The sequence below is a fragment of the Echeneis naucrates genome, chromosome 5, assembly GCF_900963305.1.
Source record: "Echeneis naucrates chromosome 5, fEcheNa1.1, whole genome shotgun sequence".
In the NCBI taxonomy this organism is placed as follows: Eukaryota; Metazoa; Chordata; class Actinopteri; order Carangiformes; family Echeneidae; genus Echeneis; species Echeneis naucrates.
The window spans coordinates 16,494,616-16,501,590 of record NC_042515.1 but is presented as its reverse complement, the minus strand read 5'-3'; positions in this window follow the sequence as shown (position 1 = coordinate 16,501,590).

Genomic DNA, 6,975 nt, shown 5'->3' with positions numbered 1-6,975 from the left:
AAATTCCATTCAGATCTGAGTCTCACTGCTCACTTTGGTAAAATTAACCTTTTTTTTCCCCCCTCTTTGTTTGTTTTCTTTTTTCTTTTTTTCGTTCATGTCAAACTGCTTCAGGTAAACACTGAATGAAATTAGAGAGTATTATTGATCAGTACATACTGAGGAACAGTGTCACCATGGTCAGATCTACCCTGAGCTGTGTGCCATAACATGACCCTTTTAATGCAGGGAGGGTGTTAATGAAGCTGGCTTCAGATGTTACCCAGCACAATACGAATGGGAAGGTTGTCTAAGCATGAGATTAGGTTCTTACTTAGTACTCTGTCAGCCATGTTTATTGAGCTTTTTTTTTTTTTTTAAGAATAAAATCTGAATTTGGCATTGAATTCTAACCCTGCATTTTGAACCCAAATCATGCCACGTTCAATTAAAATGCCTGAACCAACAAAAGCACTTAATGTAATGTTTGTAACACATGCATACTGACAAATCTACTAGCCATAAACTGCCTGTGTAGGTCAGCATGATATGGCTGCAATTATGGAAAAAAAAAAAAAAAAAAAAAAAAAATTATGTCACCTAAATTCTAATGTCATTGCAATTTATCTTTTGTCTCTTTTTTTTTTTTTCAAAGATCTTCTTTTTTCTATTATAAATTGGTGTTTATGTAATGTTATTTTTTTGTCAGATGTTTTGCAAATCAAAAATAAACAGTTGTACATAGCAGCAGGTTTCTGTGTGTTTTTTTTTTTTTTTTTTTTTTTATTCAATTTTTCATGGTTTGCTTCCTTTATGGCTAAATGCTGCTATGAACTGTTAGCGCTACATCCTTCCTGTATGAACCTGCAGACATGTTTCCAAAGCATCCATGATGAAAATAAAGTGCTGTATTTAGGTTTTCATCCTTGTGTAGTAGACTGTGCAGAGCTAACACAAATGTTTTAACTCAATAATAAAAACATGAGAAAATAGTATTTGACTCCTGAAATGTAAAAAAAATATATTTGCAAATTTCAAAAGATCTTATTACGTATAGTAAAACTGCCAGGTGAATAACTGTACTAAGAGGCCTGTATAATAATATAGCTGTGTGAAATATTTATATCATGTTTTTGGTTTCAAGACATTATTCTATGCAACACATATTTTTTTGCAAATTTACCCACTAATCTGACACAATGTCACACTATTCTGGAAGATCATCTGTGAGTATCTTATCAAATTGTATTCCTAAATATTTCTGCACACATAAATACTTCAGTGGATAGATTAAGTTTAGTGTCCCTAATTGTTATTGCTGCCTCTTCTAGGTAACATCAGCAGAGACTAGTGACTTTCTTTTTTCACATCACAGTGCCCATGAAAGATTCACACTAAAATTTGAATGGTATTCATGTATTTCTACTCTTGTCCTCTTCTTTAATGCAATCATCTTCCTTATATTTGCCTGCTTCAATGTATCCACCAGAGGGCACTGTCCATCACATTTGTTTTTTTCTCCCTCATTGACCTGATGACCTCTTTGATTGAACACTGAGGTGGCCTAGAAAACAGTTAAGCTGATTTAGATTACCCCAGACAGTGTCACTGCTACACTGTGATGTGTGTGTGTGTGTGTGTGGGGAAGCAGAGAGCTGGTGAGCGCGCACCGCAGACTTGTATCAGGACATATCTGACATGTGTACAATATGGCGGAGGAGATTTGAGCTCACCTCAGCTCTCACCTCTTCGGCTGGTCGTGCGCACAACGAGATTGCATGAGCGGCGATGTGCAGGCGGAACAAATAAAAGGTTATCAGAGAAATACAGTCATTGCGCGACAGTTAATTGTCAGCTCTGGTACAAAGCAGGGGCACTTCTTTTGCCTGCTGATAAGGTTGCGCTCGTCCTGAGCCGTTACGTCTGTGCATGAGGTTAGATGAAGGAAAGAGAGGTTCTGGTTGCAGCAACATCCCTTAGGTGAGGACTCTGGCTGCATTATCTCAGAGCAGAGCAAGAAGAAACTGAACACGCTGTATTTTTCCACAGGCTTGTGTTTCTGGCCTCACAGCCAGACAGTTTCATGGATCATGTTCACTTCAAAGGTGAACCAGTGAAAATGCAATTTTTGGACATCCACAATGGTGCCATTAAGAAACAGGCCAGATTGCATCCATATTATTCTAACTTTTCAATCAAATCGATTTCCTTTGAGCCCAAACTATTGACTATTTGTTGTAAACCTTCTGTACATTTATCACGTCAGTTTTCTTTCCACCAAGAAAATCACATCTATTTATCAGCTTTATTAAATGTTTTCTTTTAAAACTACTCTAATTAACATTTCTGTTTTAATAGCGCTGCTTCAGCTCTTTTTATCTTTTTATCTCTTTTTACTTTGCAGCCAATCTGAAGCTGACGATCTGAAGAGGGATCTGGGATAAAGTTACGCATGAATTTCAGAAATTAGAGAGACATCAAAAATGTTTCTATTTGATTGATCATTTTGAAAGCATTAACATAAAATATTAGATGACGGTAAATTGAATTGCTGTTTTCAGCAGAAAAAGCACTTAAATCCCGCAGTGCTGACAGACAAGAGTTTTGTGAACATTAGGGAGCCTTTAGTTGCCAAAGAGACAGATGTTTCACACTGGAGATGATGACCAAAGACAATTAGTTCAATGCATAAAATGAAGTAAAAGGAGTTTTGCCTTATGTTGCCAGGTTGGGTAGAGATATGACGATTATTTGGTGTTGCTCCACGTCTGGTGGATATGTGAATAGATAACTGTTAGCTAACGCAGAAGTCACAAAAGTTTCATAAGGTTAGTAATAATATGTCAAGAGGAAAAAAAATAAATAAATAAAAAGATTATTACTTAAAAAAAAAAGAAAGAAAAGAAAGGAAATGTCTTGTGATTGTAAAATGTTCTTCGAAATGCGATAACATCATATCTATGTAATCTGACAAATGTATAATTGAAGAAATATTAGTGAAAAGAAATTTGAAAATGAAAATTCTCTAACATCTTTTGGTGCTCTGTCTGGGTGTCCCCCAACTGTGCACTCAGTGTGTAGGGTTACACCGGGACAGTTTCTTGGAAGGGCACTATGTGTTTTTGTTTTTGGCTGAGGCAGAGACCAGTCATGGGTACCAGATAAAGACACACACACACACACACACACACACACACACACACAGTCTGGAGTGGCCTCAGTGTACAACTACAATGGGGTGGTCCTGAAAGACATTTATTTCAGTCTGTGAGGGATATTAATACTTACAGGCGGTGCCTCCATATTATCGGAGGCTGATATTGCTCCTCTAAGCAGCACATGTGCACACCGATAGATCGCAGCCTCTCTGTGAAATCTAACTGTATGTTTTACTGAGAATGCCCCTGGCATAATAAGGAGTGTTTTATTTTTGCACCCCAGCTTGGGGTATGACTGTTCAGCTGGCACATAGCCGCCTGCAGGGATATGTCAGTTGTGACTTTCCAGTAATAACAAGGGCGTGTTGTTTTCTGTGTGCATATCTCTTGTACATGTGTGTGTGAGGGAGAGGGAGAGTTTTATTTCAAACCAAACACCCGGTCACAACGAGAAGACAAAGCAGAAAACGATGAAGTCGGATCAGTAACATGACGCTCTTGTTATGCATTGAGTGTGTGTGTGAGAGCCTACAAGTCAAACCAGAGAAGATCTCTTGCTCTTCTTTTTTTTTTTTTTTTTATTATTCCTTGCCCACATATCTAGATTGGATGTTAGATGCCCTTTATGCAAGTCATCCAAATATCATTAGTGCTAAACCCACCATGTGGTTTTGGTTCAGAATGTGAGGAACGCATGCATGGCCCGTGGATGTTTCTCTACTCTCTGGCCCTCCATGGGGCAAAATAATATTCTCCGCTCTCACAATGCTGAAGGTGGAGACGGAGAGAAAATACATAAATACAGAACATCAATAAACCTGAGTTTTATGAGAGATTTTGAAATCTAGCACTCATGAGACACAAGACACCCCTTCACCGTTAACAGTAGCTTTGCATGCAAGTACCAGGGCCACAGGGTGAATACCCTTTGTATTTATTTTTACAAAGCTGAGTGATCGCATTCTACAAATTTGTTAAGAATGAGACAGAAATAAATTATCCATTATTATGAGGGGAAAAAATGCTGGAGTGAAGTTTTTTTTTTTTTATTCTCTTCCTCTTAAGCCGGACATTGTTCCACAGGGGAAAGAAAAACATCTTGGCTTTTCTTTTCTTTTCTTTTTTCTTTCTTGAATTATTTTATGTTGTTCTCGTATCCTCTTTACTTTCCAGGCAGGAGGAAGAGGGCAGTGTGTACGCATGAGTGTGTGTTTAAGGAAGTGTTCTTCTTGGAAAATAATGCCCGCAAAGTCGCCTTAACAGCCAAACATTTCCTCCGTGTTTTCCCGTGGCCTACATTTATATTCCAGCCTTCACACACACACACACACAAAGAGAGAGAAAGAGCATGCCACTGTGTTTATCCACTTTTTAGCCACTTCAGTCATGCGGTTTCTATAATGGCCCTGATTTCATTATACGTGGCGTTTGGGTGGAAACAAGTTCTGATTTATTTCTACAGTATGAACACTAAACGCAGATTTATCTTAAATTGCAGTTTTGCTTCCTAGATAAATTAATAGGCCAAAATTACAGATGAACTGCGCCCAGAGAAACTCCCACCACACAAATGAATTCCCCTCCCATGTGTTATCGTCTGTAGTAGCTATTTGTCTGGACTCTATTATTGTTCCTTGATTGCCACTTTAATCATTGATTTTTTTTGTGTCCTGATGCGAACACCAAATATGAATTTGTAAGAAATGATTTCACTCAGTTTTGATAAATTTGAATAAAGGTTTAGCTCTCCTGTCGTGGAGACCGATCCCTCCAAAGAAAAATCTACCCATGTTCTGTCTGTTCAGCAGATTATTATTAGTCATTGAACTTGTTTGGACATAAAGAGATGCCATCTTGTGGCTCCGGAAATTGTGACGGCATTTTTCATTCAGTTAGTCATTCATCTTATACAGCTTATCCGTTTCCAGGTTGCGGGAGTTGCTGGAGCCAATCCCAGCTCACTCTGGGTGAGGGCGGGGTCACTCTGGACAGGTCAGTCCATCAGAGGGCCAACACACAGAGACAGACAGAGACCAACAACCACTCACACTCAGACCTACAGACAATTTTGATCTGTTAAAAGCAAACGTGTTTGGACGGTGGGAGGAAGCCCACACAGGCACAGGGAGAACATGCAAACAAGCAAATGGACCAATTTGTCAGCCTGTCAGCCTTCGATATGGGCAAGTCTGGTCACGCAGCATGCGATGCCATTGATCTTTAAATGGATATGACCTCCTGCACCAGGACACTGTTGATGTTGTTTCTGTTATCTGTGACTGTTCCACAAAGTTAACCACATCTTGAATTGTCTTCTTCCTTGTCAGATGTTTTATTTTAACTTTAGCCACAACTTTTTTGTAAATGAAATGTAAATGAGTCATGATGATTATTATAGTAACCATGGTGATAAAGGTAGGTATGCTGCTCTTGGTACAGTCTGTATGGTCATTGTGGTAACCACAGCAATGGAGCTCCTATATTCTTGTAATACCCAATTTCAGGAAATACTCCTCTGGGTTGAATCAGAGGGTTGTGAAAACAACCAATGGTTGTTCAGTTTGGAGGAATTATCTGTGTCTGCTGTGAACTGAAAGACGTGGGTCCAATTAGGATCTGGCCATCTTGCTAATGCAAATTTTTCAGTTGGACTTCCAAGAAAATCTATTTGTTTTTTAAAAACCAAACCTTAAAGCCAGTGCCAGTGAAAGGTCACTGGTTTCATTCTCAAGAACTGGATAAATCTGAAAGAGAAAGTGAACAAGCAGGCTGACATTGTGCCATTGAGCACAGGGGAGGAGTGTTTACATTCTGAGCTGCTGCAGCAGAGTTAAATATGTGTGTGTACGAGTATTTGAAGTAGGATGTTGCTATAAAAATCCTGCCATCACTGCAGAACTTTTCTGAATAAATAATGATTGGAAAAAGGATCTACCCTAATCAGTGCAAAATACACAAACTGTGTAACATTTCTGAGTTTAAGTTACATAAGAGTGAAAAACAAACTTCTTGAACTTTGGTGAGGCATATATTGGTTTCAGTTGATTTTTCTCACCACATCAGTTTATTTTGTGATGATTTTCTCGTCATTGTCTGCTGCTGCTTGTTGTGGATGCTGAGCTGCTGCTCTGCCTGAGAACCAGAACTCGTCTCACACCTTATTTGATGTTGAAAGATGGAGTGAAAGGTTTTGATGCAATCTGAAAGTGAGATCAAGTTTCTTATCTAAATGAAGGGAATTGTTTTGAGAATGCAGTTTGTCTTACATCTCTGATGTACACTACGCCGTGCAATAAGTGTCTCTGGATTAGAAACTACACTACACCCCTGGCTTCATCCCAAATGTGTCCCCGCATGGCTCTGAGGATATGGGGAGTTGCGTAGGGCAGACTGTAAAAGTCTTTGATCCAAATTTCTGGTTTGCTGCTATATAAATAAAGTTGGTTTTGCTTGCCATTACTGATTTTCAATGGCTGAGAGTGTCAGTTGGTCCATAACTCTGATGCAGTCCAAAGTCTCAACGGTCCTGGGCACTGCTGGAAATGAATGACATACCCATTAGCTTTGTGTGGGCTTTGTTTAAATCTATCGGACAGCCAAGTAAACATTATACCTGTTATACATTGCCATGTCATCACTGCCATCGTGTAGTATGAAAAATGAAAGACGGGATTGCCTTATTTTTGGCCATCATTGTCTTCTGTTTGTTGTTCACTGAAAATAGTCCCTGTAGTCACAAGATGAGCTGCTATGTGGTCTGAAAACAAATACAGCCTCATAACACACAAACCAGATGGCAGACTTAGTCTTGTTTAAACTACAGCAAATACTTTGTATA